This window comes from Hoplias malabaricus, chromosome 1, assembly GCF_029633855.1.
Source record: "Hoplias malabaricus isolate fHopMal1 chromosome 1, fHopMal1.hap1, whole genome shotgun sequence".
Taxonomy (NCBI): Eukaryota; Metazoa; Chordata; class Actinopteri; order Characiformes; family Erythrinidae; genus Hoplias; species Hoplias malabaricus.
In genome coordinates this window covers 5,947,712-5,966,966 of record NC_089800.1, presented here as the reverse complement: position 1 = coordinate 5,966,966, position 19,255 = coordinate 5,947,712, and the positions used below count along the sequence as shown (strand labels likewise).

Sequence of the window (19,255 nt, the reverse complement as noted above, 5' to 3'; positions counted from 1 at the left end):
TTCTTCAAGAATTTTGAACTCATAATATACGATTATATACATAAATATCCTCGTTACAAACCTGATTTTATAACTCAATATTAATGAGAGTTTTCTCAATTATAAAATGACATTTATTGGTTATGGATTCTGTTCTTTGGTTCTCAGAACTTTAGAACATATTTTGATGCCATACATGAAGAGCAGGATGCCTTAAGGACCACAGTTGAGAAACACTGTCCTAGTGTAGAACAGTGATCCTGGAGATCTACCTTACTGAAGAGTGTAGTTCCATCTAATTAAAGCATTAAATTATATTATGCTAATGATCAATAATCCTGAAAAACAGTCTGCAGGAAAATTACTTATTAAAAGCTAAACAATATTATAAGCTGAAATATATTCCTATATGCATTTTATATTTAACTGCTTATCGTGGAGTGTTTCAAAACAGACAGTTCTCCAAAACTTCCACCAGCTCCCTTTAAAATATCGTATTCAGTTCAAAATCTTCCTGCTCACCTACAAAGCTCTTAATAAATTAGTTCCTTCTTATTTATCTGACTTTCTTCAACCTAAGCACACTCTCAGATCTTCTTCAGCCTGTTTACTCAACATTGCTCCTTCCAACCTACGCAGTGTTGACTGGTGACTGAGCGGACTCCAGATATGCTCCACACTTTTGGAACTCTCTCCCTCCAGTCTCACTCTCTATCACTATACAAATCCAACCTTAAAACACACCTGTTTTCTGTTGCCTATAATCTCTAAGTTTCCTGAAGCCTATTCCAGGACAACCAATGCTGGTTTTTCCTGCTGTATTTTGTACTGTTATGTATTATTTGTTCCTTTCATTTTGTTTACTGTCCAACTGTGATCGCCCTTTACATGTCCTCCTATTGTAACAGTGTCTTTGCGTTATTGAAAAACGCTTTTGAAATGTCATTTATTATCATTATTATTATGAATATTCTATTAATCCTTCAGCCTTATGTAGTCCCTCTCCCAACTTGAGTTTTAAAAAAAGGACCCTTAGTTTATATATTAATATCCTATATTCTAATTAAATGCTAAGCTATATATTCATATTAATCAAATATTTAGCATGAATCAAACAGCACATTGCGCTTTGCAGAAAATAATTTGTAAGCCGATTGGGAAACTGACTGCTTGGTCATCTTCTGTTCTTAGACCAGAATTTCCCACCAGTGCTGGAATAAAGGAGGTTTTCCACTCAGCTGTGTGACTGATTCTTTAATGAAATTAAATATTTTTTTTCACCGGACAGGTCCCAGACCTACTTCAGCCACAATCAGGAATACTTGCTCCATCCAATTCACTTCTATACAAGACAGATGAGTCTGAATAAATTGCAATAATGTTAGTCAAGGGAAATGGTCAAGGAAGACAATTAAAGGTATCCCTTAAAGGTTTTCTGAAGTAATGGACTGAATCAGATTTTGCAGAATTGTGTCCTGAGCTCAGCCAGAGTGTGCTCCAGCTCCAAAACATTTTAGAAGTGCCCCTATATTTGTAGTGAAATACAGTATATAAGACTTACAGGGCCAGATACACTACACTGTACATTTATTAAAATAATAACTAATGCGATATATTTGCTAAATAACATCATAGAAGCTAATGCAAATACAGGAAATCCTTATGATGTCACCTCACCAAATCAATAATATACTTTTAAGTTGTGATACAGGCCTGATAGAGGCTTCACATATCCTTGAAAAAAATTGTGTAATTATGTCATTAAATATAGTACAGTAAATATATATAAATATGTATATTATTAATTAATTGCAGTTCATTTGGTAGCATGTCACTCCCTGTTTTTACTTGTTTTAGTTCTCCTGGAAGAGTGCAATAGGACAGATTCATCTGATTCATTTACCTGTTCCCCTATGCAACCGGCCTTCCAGTGTAGAGACAGGACACACAGCCCTCCCTCTCTCCTATAGTGCTTGTCAAAATCAAGGGGCAAATAGACTCGTGCTGTTATAACGTAAACTAAACACATAGTGGAACTGACAGAAAAACAGACAAAAACTGGGAGGCTACATGACTCATGAGAACATCATGATGACAGGGCTCCCACAGGCTCATCGTCACATGCCGCCACCTGCACGATGCCATGCCAGGTGGCTGCCCATGTGACCCATGCCTAAATTTGCCACTGAATAGAAGCGTTTCAGTGCCAGTGGTATTCAGATCTGTGACATCTGATTGGGACTGTGATGCCATTCCTCTTACTGCCTTAAGAGCCATTCTCTTTAAAACTCAAAAATGTCAAGTGATGTACAGTAGAACTGCACATGATTTGCAAAAAATCTATAACTCACCTTCACTGGAGTTAATGAATACATAATGTTTTATCATTACAGATACTGTTAATACTATATTTCCATAAGCTTTCAGATACGCATGAGAGAAAAACTTAGACTCAGCAACTCAAATCAGATCAGTACTAAAACTGTAAAACTGGTCCTTAGACTACCCTATGGGCCACAGGTGTTCACCCTTCTCAAGCCCAGTAGAAAATTTTGTTTTCATTTAGCTTTTTAGTGTTTTCACTGTGAGGACTGTCTGTGAGGAGTGTGGTGTGTTCTCCCTGTGTCTGCGTGGGTTTCCTCCAGGTGACTGTCTGTGAGGAGTGTGGTGTGTTCTCACGTTGTCCGCGTGGATTTCCTCCAGGTGACTGTCTGTGAGGAGTGTGGTGTGTTCTCCCTGTGTCTGCGTGGATTTCCTCCGGGTGACTGTCTGTGAGGAGTGTGGTGTGTTCTCCCTGTGTTTGTGTGGGTTTCCTCCAGGTGACTGTCTGTGAGGAGTGTGGTGTGTTCTCCCTGTGTCTGTGTGGGTTTCCTCCGGGTGACTGTCTGTGAAGAGTGTGGTGTGTTCTCCCTGTGTCTGTGTGGGTTTCCTCCGGGTAACTGTCTGGGGGAGTGTGGTGTGTTCTCCCTGTGTCTGAGTGGGTTTCCTCCGGGTGACTGTCTGTGAGGAGTGTGTTGTGTTTTCCCTGTGTCTGCGTGAGTTTCCTCCGGGTGACTGTCTGTGAGGAGTGTGGTGTGTTCTCTCTGTGTCTGCGTGAGTTTCCTCCGGGTGACTGTCTGTGAGGAGTGTGGTGTGTTCTCCCTGTCTTCAGTGTCAAAATGGCCAGCTTTTCCTGACAAGAGCAGGCAGCACTAGGCTAGCATCAACCTACCCATAACCTATCAGCCATATTCGGATATAATGAAAATCTATATTGTAACGTTAGCTCACTTACATTTTAAAATATATATATATATAAGTCATATATAATATGTCATTATTATATATGATATATAAGTCATTGTTCGGTCATTTTTAAAAACACTCACAAATTAAGATAAAATTAGACATCTTTAATTACAAGCCACACTATGCAGAAAGGTGTTCAACACACACCCCAGGTCAATAAAATTATAATTCCTATGAATCAGTAATCACCAAGACTTACACTGGAGGAGGAAAGAAAACGACTGACCTCATTACCATGCCCGTAAACTAATAAGGCACACCAAAATACACACATCTAACACAAAGTAAATGTTCCACCATATCTTTCTATCTGCCAGACGCAATGTAATAAGGGCTTACCTTTTTAACAAGTGGTCCAGTCTCTGCACACATTCTTGGTTTGGATACGATTAGATGTGGTGCACCGTGCGTCATTCCCCTGCGCACAATCCTACTGTGTGCGCTATTGCTGTTCCAAATGAAGCAACTAGAAAAAGAAAGGGAAATGTGGTGTAAAAAAGCATGGCATCTTTTCATATTCAGCTACATGTTCAGTCCATCTGGTGCCTTTCTCTCTCTCTCTCTCTCTACACAAATGCATCATCTTCCCTTCTTCCCCAGTCTTGTGTGTGTCATCAACAGCGCTCTGATTTAGCTGAAACTTACGGGATATTTTCTAGGGGTGGGAGTTTAACGCGTTAATTTCGATTAATTAATTACAGGGAAAAACACGAAATAAAAATTTTAAAGCATTTTAATCGCACATTGCACCATAGCAAATTTCTCAGTGCACGAGTGTGTCAGGAGCGAGGGGTGGATTGAGGGAGGCGGACGCACTCGCTAAAACACGGGTTATTTAATAAAGGAAAACAACAAAACAAAGAGACTTTAACAAAACGAAAACAAAACAGGGAGCCAAGCAGGCTAAACTAAACAAGGGGAGCTAAACAGGGCAAACGGGACTGACAGACTACAGAGTAAACGAAGGCACGAGAGAAGAAAAGAAACTACGACACGAAACAACGACTAGGGAAACAAACACGGAGAAACTGTGGAGACAGACGGACAGACTCGAAAACACGACCAACTAGACATAGGTTAAATGTGAAATGAACGACCAACACGACTGAACCAAGGTGAAATGTACGACCAACAGGACGTGACACAAGAGGGCTTAAATACAGACACAAATGAGAAACACCTGGACAGATAACGAGAACGGGTTAACACATGACACGGACTAGGAGGCGGGACGAGGGCGGAGACAAGGATATAAACAAAACATAGCCATGTGCTAATAAAGCACATGGCGGGGACAACAGACTGACAGGACGAAGGCGTGACAGATGCCCCCCCAAGAACGCGCAACTCCCAGGCGCGTACTCCTAAACCCCCCAGGAGCTGGCACAGGAGAGGGCACGGAAAACAAGACAGGACAACAAACCAACGGGTGACAGGACTCAGGACAATACGGGATAAGACACTGGAGCTGGGGACACAACAGAACCAAATATACGAGACGGGACATGGGACATGACAGGTGACTGAAAACGGGAGGTAACAAAAGACTGGAACGGACTGGACACATGAGACTTGACAGGGTTTTTGACATTGGACATGACACTGGATGGAAACAGGGACTGGACAGAAGACGGGACAGGTGACAGGACTTGGTGCTGGGACTGGACGGGAGCAGAGACTGGTGACAAGACACTGGACAGGATAGGAACGTTAGACTGGACAGAGGTACATGACTGGACAGAAGACAAGACAGGTGACTTGACACTAGACTGAAACGGAGACGGGACTGGAGACTGGACAGGGGATTGAAAGGGAAACTGGACCGGAGACAAGACAGGTGACTGGACATTGGACGGATACGGGAACTGGACGTGAGACAAGACAGAGGGTTGAAACGGGGACTGGACAGGACTAACAGGGGACTGGACATGAGACAAGACAGAGGGTTGAAATGTAGACTGGACAGGGCTGACAGGGGACTGGATAGGACTCACAGGAGACTGGACTGGACTTGGTAGGGGAACAGGGACCAAGACATTCAGGGGGACAGACACGAACACAGTGACAGGGACTGGGACAGAGACAAAAGCTGACACGGGTACTGGGACAAGGACAGAGACAGGAACCAAGACAGGGACAGACAAGGGAACCAATATAACAGGGGGGTGCCCAGGACTGGCTAATGTCTGTGGGGCAGTCTGAGGAACCAGCCTGGGCACAGTTCTGGGGATCGGCCCTGAAGTCCTTCGGGCCGACCTACGGACATGGACAGGAGCGGCCGTAGCCACAGTCACGGGGACAGGAGCGGCGGGTGCCGCTGTCACGGACACAGGAGCGGCGGGTGCCGCCGTCACGGACACAGGAGCGGTGGGTGCCGCCGTCACGGACACAGGAGCGGCGGGTGCCGCTGTCACGGACACAGGAGCGGCGGGTGCCGCCATCACGGAGACTGGAGCGGCGGGTGCCGCCGTCACGGAGACAGGAGCGGCGGGTGCCGCCGTCACGGAGACTGGAGAATGTGCGACGACATCCACGGAGGCAGAGGAATCTGCACCGTCGTCCACGGAGACTGGGGAACGTGCGACGACGTCCACGGAGGCAGAGGAGTCTGCGCCGTCGTCCACGGAGACTGGAGAACGTGCGACGACGTCCAAGGAGGCAGAGGAATCTGCGCCGTCGTCCACGGAGACTGGGGAACGTGCGACGACGTCCACGGAGGCAGAGGAGTCTGCGCCGTCGTCCACGGAGACTGGGGAACGTGCGACGACGTCCACGGAGGCAGAGGAGTCTGCGCCGTCGTCCACGGAGACTGGGGAACGTGCGACGACGTCCACGGAGGCAGAGGAATCTGCGCCGTCGTCCACGGAGACTGGGGAACGTGCGACGACGACCACGGAGGCAGAGGAGTCTGCGCCGTCATCCACGGAGACTGGGGAACGTGCGACGACGACCACGGAGGCAGAGGAGTCTGCGCCATCGTCCACAGAGACTGGAGAACGTGCGACGACGTCCACGGAGGCAGAGGAATCTGCGCCGTCGTCCACGGAGACTGGGGAATGTGCGACGACGACCACGGAGGCAGAGGAGTCACGAAGCGTTCACGAAGATAGGCGCGGCTGGAGGTGCCGCGCTCTCGAGGACAGGAGTTTGTGCTGCTCGCCGGGATCGCGCTGGAGCTGTAAAGGGTTTAGGGGGTTTCACAGGCGCACCCTTTAAATCCCCTCGAGGTGCGCCCCTGTTAGCCTCCGACCTCAGAGCTACGGAGGTGAGGCTAACAGCCCCTACCCTTAACGCCCCCCCAAAAATTTCCCCGGACCTGAGGGGGTAATCCTCCAGCGAGGGGGGAACTCCAGCACGCTTCTTCCGCCGGCTCTTTCGACTCCCGCTGGCGCAACTACTCGATTCACGAGTCGACTCCTCCGGTATATGAATCGGAACAGCGCCAGGCAGGAGCTGGAGCCGGCGACTCCATTCCGAGGCCGCTTTCAAGGCCTCCCCCACAGGATCTTTGGGGCCTGTGCGGAATGGAGTCCGGCGAACGGCACACCCCTTAAGGTAATAGTCCGTGCTAGCTGCGTCCTGGGCGTCGTACATTCTGCCAGGAGCGAGGGGTGGATTGAGGGAGGCGGACGCACTCGCTAAAACACGGGTTATTTAATAAAGGAAAACAACAAAACAAAGAGACTTTAACAAAACGAAAACAAAACAGGGAGCCAAGCAGGCTAAACTAAACAAGGGGAGCTAAACAGGGCAAACGGGACTGACAGACTACAGAGTAAACGAAGGCACGAGAGAGGAAAAGAAGCTACGAAAAGAAGCTAATAAAGCACATGGCGGGGACAACAGACTGACAGGACGAAGGCGTGACAGAGTGCCAGGTATACAAATTATAACGTCGCACAATGTGATGAACATGATGGAGGCGACGGAAGAGACTACGCTGGTGGATGGGAAATTTAAATACAAGAAACTTCCAGATCGAAGTACAAACAAAAATGGTGTTATTTGCACTTTATGCAGGAAGGAATTTGCTTATCACAGGATCACTTCCACTGTTCGTTACCACCTCAATGCAAAACATGTTGGGGCTAGTGCGCAGGTCAGTAATGTTAACAGTACAGTGATCCCTCGTTTTTCACGGGGGATGCATTCCAAGTTTCTTTAGTAGAGTAATCCCAAAGCTGTGATTTAGCGTAAGTAAATTTCACTCAGATGTGGACATGAACAATACATGTACTGTATGTAAGAAATACTCGTAAATGATATATTTTGTCATGTACAGCCCCTAGTCTAATACATGTAAATAATAAAAAAGCCCCCTTGAAAAAACCCACGAAGTAGCGAGGGATTTCTGTAACACAAACAGTGTCGCCAGTCAACACTCGAACACATGTCGGGGTTCACATTCAGAAACAAAATGTCAAAGTCCACGTCAGACAATCTGACCATGGGAAAATAAACAAGATTTTGAATTTAAGCTTATGTTCATTGATTCATCAAACCAACATCAACCAAACTTAAATCAATATTTCTCATGCTAAATATTGAAATGTGATTAAAATGTGATAATTTTCGATTAATTAATTACAAAGCTTCTAATTAATTCGATTACTTTTTTTAATCAAGTCCCACCCCTAATGATTTCTGAAGCAGCTGTCCGTCCTCGCAGGCGTGAAGAAGGATCTACGCGTTTCTGAGGGTAAAAAAAAAAACCTGCTGTCCGTGTGGTTTTAGGGAGGGGGTGCACTTACATATTCACAGACCCTCTGCTAGTTTCAGAGGCTGAAGCTTTTCAAGGTGTGTCCTTTGAGCGCCCCTGCATTTTTGTCCTGACACTAATGGTAAACAACCGAGGCAGTTTCAGCTGTAAATTCTAATACTGCCTGGATTTTGCTATTGAAAGAAAGTAGAGATATAGTGGTCTGTTGCTGTGGGGATTTTTAAGGGGACCTTTTCAAGCCTTATGGTTTTGAATGCTGGAAATATCCATTATTCATTCAGGTGTTACAAATAATGTTTTGTGTTTCATCTGGGGTTAGATATAACATTATTTGCTGTGTACATTGGATATATTGGATGTCAAAATTTTACGTAGGCTGGGAACATGCTTGCTCATTTGTGTAATCCAAAAAGTAATTGTTGGCTCTTCCTTATTAATTACCTAATTTATGTTAGATTTTTGTTCTTATAAAACTTAACTCTTTTGTTCATAATGTCTGTTAACTTCACTTTGAAATGCAAACAGTATAAGGGAAAACATTGTTCTCTTCTGATATTATTCATTCATTCATTCATTATCTGTAACCGCTTATCCAGCTCAGGGTCGCAGTGGGTCTGGAGCCTACATGGAAACACTGGGCGCAAGGCGGGATCACATGCTGGAGGGGGCACCAGTCCTTCACAGGGCAACACACACACACACACACACACACACACATACACACACACACACACAAACACACATTTTTACAACTATGTACACTTTTGCTAGTACGGACCAAACCTGTAGAGGCTAAAACAGGGAGGTGAACTCTTTGGGGGAGGAGTTCAGTGCGGCTTATGAATGTGTATGAAGTCGGACTCCCACATTGGATAAATGAATATGAGAAAACTGTGGAGATGGGGTGGAGGTGGGAGCAAGTTTGTCTTCTGATATATTCCTGTTTGTGTACTTCCATTCATTAACCAGAATAATGTTCAGCAAAGTTTATAAAGCATTTAGGATTTAGATCTTCAAGTGCATCTTTGCCACAAATATCAGTTGCTATTACCTCAGTATTTTATTGATGAATTACAAATAGCTACATGTGCTACATGTTCCTAACAGAGATTGCTTGGTTGTCCTTGTTTCAGCCATGTCGAGTCCACTGGAGAAAGCTGTGGCACAGAAGAAGGAGGCCATCGAGGCCGCGATGGAGGCACTTGACAGAGGAGCGGAGGTAGTGGCAAGTGCAGTTGGGGAACTGTTCCCTCTGTGTGAAGCTGCTGTGAAGCTGTGTGAAGAGCAAAGACAACGTCCAGAGCAAAGAAGTGTTCTATGTCAAAGAAAAGTTCCTAGCCGTGAAGAACAGGCTTGATGTGATTTCTTCTCAACTTGAGGACCTTGACGCTGAGATTAAGAAGGGACGTGTGGACGTGTGAGTAATTTTCTGTGGAAGAAAACCTACGCAACCAGTTTCGTAAATACTTGGATATCTTGGATGCCAAGCCCCAGTTCCATGAAGTCAAAATTAAGCTGTTCCTGGATCATTATACCAAGACAGGAGGTGAAAGGAACCTCTGCATTCTGTTTGACGCTTTGATGGGGAACAACATCTTGGGAGAGCCCATCTTAGAGGTGGTGAAGAAATACGAGGCTAGGAACAGATGAGTCTTGGAGGATTTCTGTGTGAGGATGAAAGAACTCTTCTGCCTGGGATTGATTGCCTTCTTGGGCCATTGCGCCTTCACTCGAGGAGAAGACTTAGAGCAGGATAAGATCCAGGAATGGAGTGGAAAGATACAAGATGTAGAGCCCAAGATGAAGGCTGCATTTGAAGAATGTGTGACCTTCGCTGAGCAGGCAAAGCTCATATCCATCCAGAGGTTGGTCCAGGAGCAGGAAAACCAAAGTCTGCAGGATACAGCCCAAGTGCTGCTCAAATTCTTGGAAAGGAAGTATGACTGGGTCAAATGGTCTGAAATGAAAGGACAAAGCTGGTTTGATGTGTTGCAGGTGAACGACACTAATGTGGTGGTGTCCTACTGCAGCAATCCCCAGCCCCTTCCTAAGGGGAGCATCCAACAGATCAGGGAAGGTCCAGCTAAGAAAGGAGATTCCAAAACAGTGGTGGAAACTCTGGAAAAGCTACTGCCTGGCTTTGTAGTCCATGCCGTAAGCCGCCATAAGGAGAGCTATGCAGCATGGTACTTTCCAGAAGATTGCCATCACTGGGAGAGATACAAAAATGTAGCCTTGTGCATACATTCAGATGAGCAGTGATGCTAACGCGACGTTCAGGTTTTTGAGATGTTCACGTGAGATTTAAAATATAAATAAATAACTAGAGGTCTGCATTTCCAGGAGGAAACGCGAGATGTTGAGCCGCAGAAACCCCCGTCCCCCCGATCCGCGTCTTTCCCGCTTAAAGTGAGGCCATCTATACGGTAAACGCGTGGATCCCTAGGTGACGCTATGGTGAAGGAGTTGACTGCTAAGCTGTTGGTAGTGGGATGTTAAGAGAGCAGTCTCCTACAGCAGTTTACATTGGACTCTATGGAGCTCCGTAGGCCGTGAATGAAAAATGATAAATTTAGAATTCCACCTTTAAAAACAATTCCACCTTAAGAAACCCGGAATTGTACTGAGATATCCACATTTAAAAATGACCACTGTAAATAAAGGTAAAAATTTTGAAAAAACAGCCAGTATATTTTGAACAAGGTATTTTTAAAAAATTCCACCTTAAGAAACCCTGGATAATTAAGACGTCCACCTTAAAAGTGACCTTAAAGTCTTAGAGACTGCCGATGTATTTCTCTGCCCTTCACACCTCTCCCCCTCCATCTCTCCTTCTGCCCCCTTCCCCTCCCCCCTCTCTGTCTCTCTCTCACACGCACGCTCACAGAACACAACTGACAGACAGAACAAAACAAACCATAGCGACAAGTAAAGTCTGGCGATCGAGATGTTTTTGCACTTTGAGCGAGAATTGATGGTGTAATGACGAGTTAAAAACAGGCAAAACTTTGAAATTCTGCGTTCCGACCCGCTCTTAAAATACATTGAGGTCTATGAGAGTGCAACCCTCCCAAGTGTGGAACAAAAATTTATAACTCAAAAAGAGTATTTTTTATATATTTTATAGTATTTTATTTATTATATCTGAAACTTACATGTGTGAGAAAGGGGGAAATTTCCCTACCATTTAAAATTTAAATGAAGTCTGTAGGTGAAAGTATAAGGAAGTTATGGAAAAATGTTTGGCACAAAATTGAAAAAGAAAAAAAATCATTTCAATGCATTCCTATGGGAGTGTACACATCCTCCAAACAAATGCTTATAGCTCAGAAAGATTTTCCCAAATCACTTAACTGTATATACCGTTGTGACAAGGAGAGTCTGGGGATCAATCTGGTATAAAACATCTGCAGATTGAGTGTGAATTGAGCGTGTTATGACAAGATAAAAACAGGAGAAGAATTTCTAAACTGCACTCTGAGCCGCTCTAAAAATAAATTCTCTCTATGGGAGCTGAAACCCTGCCTAGTGCCGAACAAAAATTCATAACTCAAAAACCGTATTTTCAAAAATGTTCAGGTGCTAGAAAGGACAAGTGTCTCTACCATTTAAAATTTAAATGAAGTTTCTAGGTGAAACTATTAGGAAGTTATGGCAAATTGTTCGGCTAAAAAGTGAAAAAACGGTTTTCGGGCAGAGAAGCTAGAGTGCGGTGACATCACGCACTCTAGCTGTCACCCATTCAAATGAATGGAGGGATATTGAAAGGAAGGATGAGTGCAAGAGGTCTCAAAACGGACGTGACGGGTCCTGGTGCGCCTGGGCCCGACTGTCTGAAAGCTCGTGTCCGTAGCTTGGAAGTTAGAGCACTTTGAAAATTAATTCCATAGAAATGACTGGGGAAAAACGGAGCGAAAAACGAGTGTATCGGGTGAACGAGCGAAACTGCGGGATGAGTTAAGCAGACAAGGAAACGAGGAATAATAAGAATACTGAAAAATAGTATTGCTTAGTATAGTATTGCCACTGCTTAAAGCAGCAGGCGCAACATAATTATATATATTACACTTACAACACTTTGCTGTTAATTACAGTACATGATTATATATCCTTCCGTATGTAAGCCATTCTAACAGCTGCTAATACAGTGATACCTCCATATCCATGGCAAATGGGAGGCTACATTCCCATGGATTTAATTGTTTTTTTCTGTTTGCAACTTTCTAGAAATTTCTGCAAATATGGAAACATGTATTCTTTAGCTTGTATACTAACATATCATATATTAATCTTATTAGTCACTGTTACTAATCTCAGTGTCCATTACTCAGGACTTGATCGCAGAATTGTAACATCCATGTTTGTTAATAAATGTTTAGCATGTGTTGTGTGTCACTCCTTGGATGGCACTTTATAAATGTGGACACGCACATTTTTTCAGATCATAGCAAAATTTTAAAGGCTGTATGCTACCATTGTTATAGCAAAAGGCTTTGAGGAAAGCTTTTTTATGTTTAATACGGTTAAGAAGTGACAAGAACATTGCTGTGGCCTGCAAACAAATGTGCACATATTAATTTGGAAACTGGAAAAAGCTCTTTGTTATAATACCATTTACCAGTTGAATTTGGCCAGCCATGGTGTGTCATATTTAATATTTAAGCATGTTTGTCTGCTGTAATTATAAAAAATTAATGTTAAGACAAAAGGGTATGGTTAAATGAGCATTATTATGGTGCGGCACTACGTCGACAAGTGGGAGTGCTTTCATGAGCGTCCAGCCCTGTATTGTTGGGATGGGCTTCATCCGAGCCGCCTAGGATCTGTAGCTCTGAGAACATTGAGGTGGTTCTGCGCTGGGACTGACTGGTTTTTCCCAGTCAGATCAGTCAGGTAGGTGGACTGAATAGCGAGCAGGTAAGTAATATTAAAGTTCCTAATGTTCCACCCGACCATCTCTCTGCTGTTAGTATGATGAGTAGCATGTCCATATCACCCACTCTGATTAACACTAATAAATTTTTCAGCACTTATACTGTGTTTGATCCCCGCAAAGCTTGTTATCACAGACGGCCAAAAATAAGTTTTTGCCTAATTAGAATTAACACCAACGCACTTCAGCGAACGCAAAGTTTCAGCACCTCCAGTATTAAATTAGGGCTTTTAAATATATAATCTCTAGCATCTAAATCACTCATTGTCAGTGATATTATTACTGAAAACAAACTTTATGCATGATGTCTCTGTGACACATGGGCTAAACCCAATTAATACATTGCCCTGAATGAGTCCACTCCCCCTGGCTTCTGCTATTACAGTTGCCCACGAACATCTGGTCATGGTGGTGGTGTAGCCACAATTAATCACCCTACCATAGACACAACAAAAATTCTGGTTATGATGCTAAGTCCTTTGAAGTGCCTACTCTTAAAGTTACTGCATCAAAAATACAGCACTCTTTTATGCTCATCACAATCTGTCGTCCTCCTGGCCCTTATACAGAATTTCTTTGTGAATTTGCTGATTTTCTCTCAAGCTTAGTTATCGTTTCATAAAAGGCTTTAATTGTTGGTGATTTCAATATTCACTTTGAGAAGGATCATGATCCACTTGAATGAGCTAGGATTCACTCAGAATGTTTTCGGGTCCACTCATCAATGCAAACACACATTGGACCTAGTGTTAACACTGTGCATTGCGGTGCATTGCGATAGAGAATCTATCTAATCTCTCGCTACATGAGACCATCTCTGATCACCATCTAATCATATATGAAACTGCTTTAATCCATGATATCTCTCCACAGCCACACTATATTAGAAAGTGCACTATAACAACCTCAGCTGTTAATGATTTTATCAATAACTGTTGTTGAAAATAATTTTTCTTACACTCTCTTCCTCACACGAACTCTAAGATAATTCAGGATGCAACCACCTTGGTGACTTTGTATAATGTAATTACCATGGGGTGCCTTTTGTTCCAACCATTTGGGCCAAGCTGAAGACAGACTGGATGTCCCAACACAGCAGGGGTTCTCCATTTCTGTTAACCTGATTGCTATGGTAATTGATTAGGTGTGGTTAAGGGTGGGAGGATCACTGTGTTATTCTTAAAAGGGTATTGTACAGAGAGAGTTTCAGACTTGTTTAGGAAGAGACCCATGCGCACCCAATAAACTTCATTTTCGTCTCAACTTTTCGAGTCTCCTCTCCTATTTTCAAGAAACAACTTGCCAGCAGAAAAACAACTTCCAGCGACGAAAGCAGGAACAAAAGAACAAATTTTAAAAGACAACACTGTCCAGACCTTATCACCATTTCTTTTCCAACTCACCCTAATGACCTTGAGACATTGACACAATCTACAAACTTTACTGTGTACAAACTTAGAAAGTGTTGCACCAGTGAAGACCAAAGCATTTTGAGAGAAAAGGCTTGTGCCATGGTACAGTAACAGCACACATGTCTTAAAACTGGCTGCTTGTAACCATGAACCTAAATGGAGACACACAAAACTAAAATGTTTCCGAATTGCAAGGCAGCACAGCTTTACCGATTTCAAACATGCCTTATCTAAAGCCAAATCACAGTACATCTCTTCTCTTATAGAAAACAATGAAGACAACCCTAGGTTCCTTTTTAGCACAAATCTAATTGCCACTAAAAACCTCTCTTTTATTGCTAAGATTCTAGAAAGAAGTCATGTCACAGCAGTTGTGCTCTTACCTACAAAACAATGACATTCATGACATTTTTCAGTTTGGATTTAGACCAAATCAGCAAGAAACAGCTCTAATAAGAGCTGTTTCACTTGATAAGGGCTGTATCCTTATCCTTTCACTTGATAAGGGCTGTATCTCTATTCTGGTACTACTTGACCTTAGCACAGCGTTTGATACTATAGATCATGTGATGCGACTTGATAGGCTGAAAAATATGGTAGGAATAAAAGGATCTGCCCTCTCTTGGTTCAGATCCTATTTGTCTGACCGTTATCAATTTGTTTATCTGAATACTAAATCCTCAAATCATACTTTGAGCAGACCTGCTGGTGAGGTCAACGAAACTTTCAACAAGTACGAGTACAAAGCCTTCAACACATTGGTGGAGAGAGTCAAGGTGGACCCCAAAAACACAAGCCATTACTTGAGAAGATCTATGAAAGGGACAAGAGAGACCCGAGCTTGGATGGCATCATGGGGACTAGATCTGTCTTTGGAAGGCCCCTGCTGAAAGAGTATTTGGAGCATTGTGACAAGAACAGAAAAGTGATGGAGACCAGATGCTCTCATCTATTCCATATCGGCCTTATATTGCTGATGACCTATACCTCTAAAAAATAACCATGGAAATATATCACTGGCTTGAATTTATGTTGCCTTCACAGGGCAACACACACTCACACTTTTGAGTCTCCAATCCACCTACCAATTAGAATTAGATCACTTTATTGGCCACTGAGCTTGCACACAGGAAGGAATTTGTTCTCCACATTTAGCCCAATCCATGCAGTGAAACACATATTTACACAAACACTAGTAAACACTAGAGTGCAGTGAGCACACATGCCTGGAGCGATGGCTGCCTCTGTTTATAAGACAACATCAGACTGTCACCTGGATGCTGCTTTATCTTTTTATATTGCAAACTTATATTTTATTGACTGATGTTTTGTTGATGTTGTGTTGTTTCACTGCACAAATGTGCAAAAAATTCACAATCAGAGATTGGACCTTTTGTCTAATTGAGACGTGTCTGTTTTAGTGTTTTATATTAATAACGTGAAAGTATGAATGATAAACATTTGATATAATATAGTTTTTGACATTAGTAATTCATTTTACACATAATTTGGTAATAATTTAAGCAACAAAACATGGGAGCTTGAGCTTGATGGAATCCAAGCTTCTACTCACAGTCCCAGTCTGTGTGCCAACGGCTCTGCCCATCCCATCAATCATGCTGGTCAGTTTCCTTGGACTGTTTACAACTGACTCAACTCTTTTAATTTTCCGATAAACCAGGGCACCGCCTAATCCAACCTCTTATCCGTGGACTCTGAGACTTTCTGGCACCAGGAAACATCTCTGAGTTCTACCTGGCTGTTAAACTTGTCAGTAAAATTTATGAAGATTAAAAGTCTAAATGTCAAATTTCTTATGACAGAAAATAAAACATATTCATCTCCAAACCACTTTGCAGAAAAGTAAAAAGGTTGCAGCAGCAAAGTGAAACAATCAACATTTTATTGTCATTCATTTCAGAAGAAGTGGCCAATATTATATATTGCCACTGTCCAATTAAAAACATCTCAATTTTTGTGGATTTTGCACACAGCATTGACTTTCAAATTTCTTGATGGATGGATAGAAATGCTCCAAAATGACTTGGAATAAAAATCTTTTTACACTGACTTCCTTTGAATGTTAAGAAGGTATTTTTTCATCTCCTGTAAAGTTGATATTTTGGGAGATACGTGTTTTAATGTTTAATTTATATATATTGGCCACTTCTTCTGAAAATATGGAATTAAGATACAGATTCAGAGATTTCCACATTAGCTGTGTAATATTCCAGTTGATCTAATAAGAAACTATACTATTACACAGCTATTGTGAAAATCTCTGAATAAATTCCAGTATTCTTTGGTGCATACTGGTCTTGTTCATTGTGGTTGGGCTACTCACTTTAGCTGGACAAGTAACGCTGTTTCTGCATGTTTTGCTTGAACCAACCACTGTAGGCACTCAAGAGGCCTGTTTTTGTAAGTAACAGAACATTTCAAAGTCTCGCATTATGGTAGTCCAAATACGGTAAGCTTTTACTTTCTAGCCAATCATAAGCTTTAAATTGTGTTTCATCAGCAGTTCAACAAGACTATATATAATCTGATATCTGAGAATGTTTGGAGAACTTTAGTATTATTGAAAGATAGATGTCTATATATATCTAAAACAACACCATCAGAAAGGGCTCAGACCTTTTACAGACATAAATCATGTAAGATGATGACCTTGGCTCCATTTTCTCTTAACTCTGTCAATCAGCATGCCTAATGTAGTCATTTTGTCAAAGTCTTGATAATTTTATGTCTTAAAACATGGTTTTAAGATAAACCAAGCTTTATTTTTGTGCTTTTCTTGTGTAATCTAATTTTAGTGCAATTGGAAATACATTGCAAAATCTTGGGAAATACATGAGCAAATTTTTCTAATTTTCTCATTTCATTTTCTAAATTTCTAATTTTAGGGCACTTTAGTATTTGCACATTTAATATATTAGAATAAAATATAAAGTATGCTGGGCGGCACGGTGGCGCAGCAGGTACTGTCGCAGTCACACAGCTCCAGGGGCCTGGAGGTTGTGGGTTCGATTCCCACTCCGGGTGACTGTCTGTGAGGAGTTGGTGTGTTCTCCCCGTGTCCGCGTGGGTTTCCTCCGGGTGCTCCGGTTTCCTCCCACAGTCCAAAAACACACGTTGCAGGTGGATTGGCGACTCGAAAGTGTCCCTAGGTGTGAATGTGTGTGTGTCTGTGTTGCCCTGTGAAGGACTGGTGTCCCCTCCAGGGTGTATTCCCGCCTTGCGCCCAATGATTCCAGGTAGGCTCTGGACCCCCCGCGACCCTAAATTGGATAAGCGGTTACAGATAATGGATGGATGGATGGATAAAGTATGCTTTGTTGTATGTTTTATTTTATGAAATATCATAACTTTAGCAAATAAATATCTATTTGTGCATTAAAAAGTTTGTAAATGTAATCATTTATTTTGATTAAGAAATCTGCAAATATGATCTGCAAATATATATATGTATGTATAATTTAGTCAGGTAATTATATTTAGCATTGTCCAGCATTGTATTTAGAGGGTCACATATTTGCTAAAAATCTTGCATATGTCATTTTGTAGTTTTGATTATTTTTTTAAACACATATAGATAATGCAGGCTGAATATTTTGTGAAAATGAAATAATACAATGATCTATAGGATTGCTCTAAATTACTTGGAAAAAAATATTCTTCCATGGAATTCAGTTATAGATTAACAACTTATTTTCTTCTCTTGTAAAGTAAACTTTCTGCCGATACCAGGTAGGAGAGACAAAATTAAGTTGAATAAAAAAGTTTAACATATATTCCTGAGACTAAGTTCCACATTATTTATATTTTTTTCTGCCTGTTATACACACCAAAAACTGTTGATAAAATATTTCTAGCATCACTTTTACAATTTTAGCCATCAGAAGTATGATAACTTTTTTCCATATACTGAGGTGCACCTGAAGTTTTTTAAAAAAGGCTAATATTTAGCATGCTCTTCCAGCTTTGACCAGCAGGGAATAAAATTTTTTCCCCTCATACCCAGTTCTTAAGAACAGCTGAACAATGTAGCTGCATTCCAAAGCCTACAGCCACTACAACACAGAAAGCTGCTCCAATGTGAAGGATCGTACACAGCCGAGAAATGCAGCCTACTATCGGAGCGATTTGAAGGATGCAACAGATGGATCCTTTGTGGCCATCAGTTACCCACTATTCTCTGCACACGTATGACACATTGGAGAAAATAAACCAGACACTGCGAAAAACAGACCTTCAGAATAATATTAAAAAGGATAATATTAATAAGCAAATACAACTTATTTTAACTTAGTAATGTTAGTGCTTCAAGGCATATAAGACCTGTGCGGTTATGTCACGGCGCAGCCTCCTTAGACCGCTCCATATGTATAATCGGGTTACTAAGAATGAGTCTTCATACCTACCAAGGACACATTCTACCTTGGCTGCAGCCTAGGCTTTGGAACGCAGCTTTTGTCTCTCCTGTGGCTGTATGACAACCAGTTTGGTCGTGTTGCTCTGGGTGCTGTATGGAGTTGACCCTTGTGGTCAGAGCTGGTACAGCATGCTAATTCTTAGCACCTAGTGCCTCAAAATATATTTTCTTCCTTTTCATCAGGGTATGAGATTTTTTTATAATCCCTGATGGACAACGCTGGAAGGGCATGCTAAATGTTATCTTTTTTTTTTTTAACCCTCAAGCACACCTCACTAGAAGGAAAAAATTATTATGCTTTTGATGGCTGAAATTTTACAGGTGATGCTAGAAACATTTATTCAATCATTTTTGGTGTGTATAACAGGCAGAAAAAATAAATACCGTGGAACTTAGTCTCAGGAACATACATACATTTTTTTGTTATTCAGCTTGACCTTCAGGGCTTCCATACAAAATACACAAATTAGCCATAATATTTAAAATAA

General features: G+C 42.1%; 1 long non-coding RNA gene and 1 pseudogene across 1 annotated transcript in view; one reads left to right on the top strand and one right to left on the bottom strand.

Moving 5' to 3' along the window:
- LOC136667207 (uncharacterized) overlaps positions 1-19,255 on the bottom strand; it is a 192,409-nt gene that overhangs the window by 133,441 nt on the left and 39,713 nt on the right. The window contains exon 5 of the long non-coding RNA XR_010795423.1: positions 3,607-3,733. This is a non-coding gene — a long non-coding RNA (uncharacterized lncRNA). The remainder of the gene's footprint in view (positions 1-3,606; positions 3,734-19,255) is intronic.
- On the top strand, positions 9,123-10,249 carry LOC136701997 (protein rapunzel-like; annotated as a pseudogene).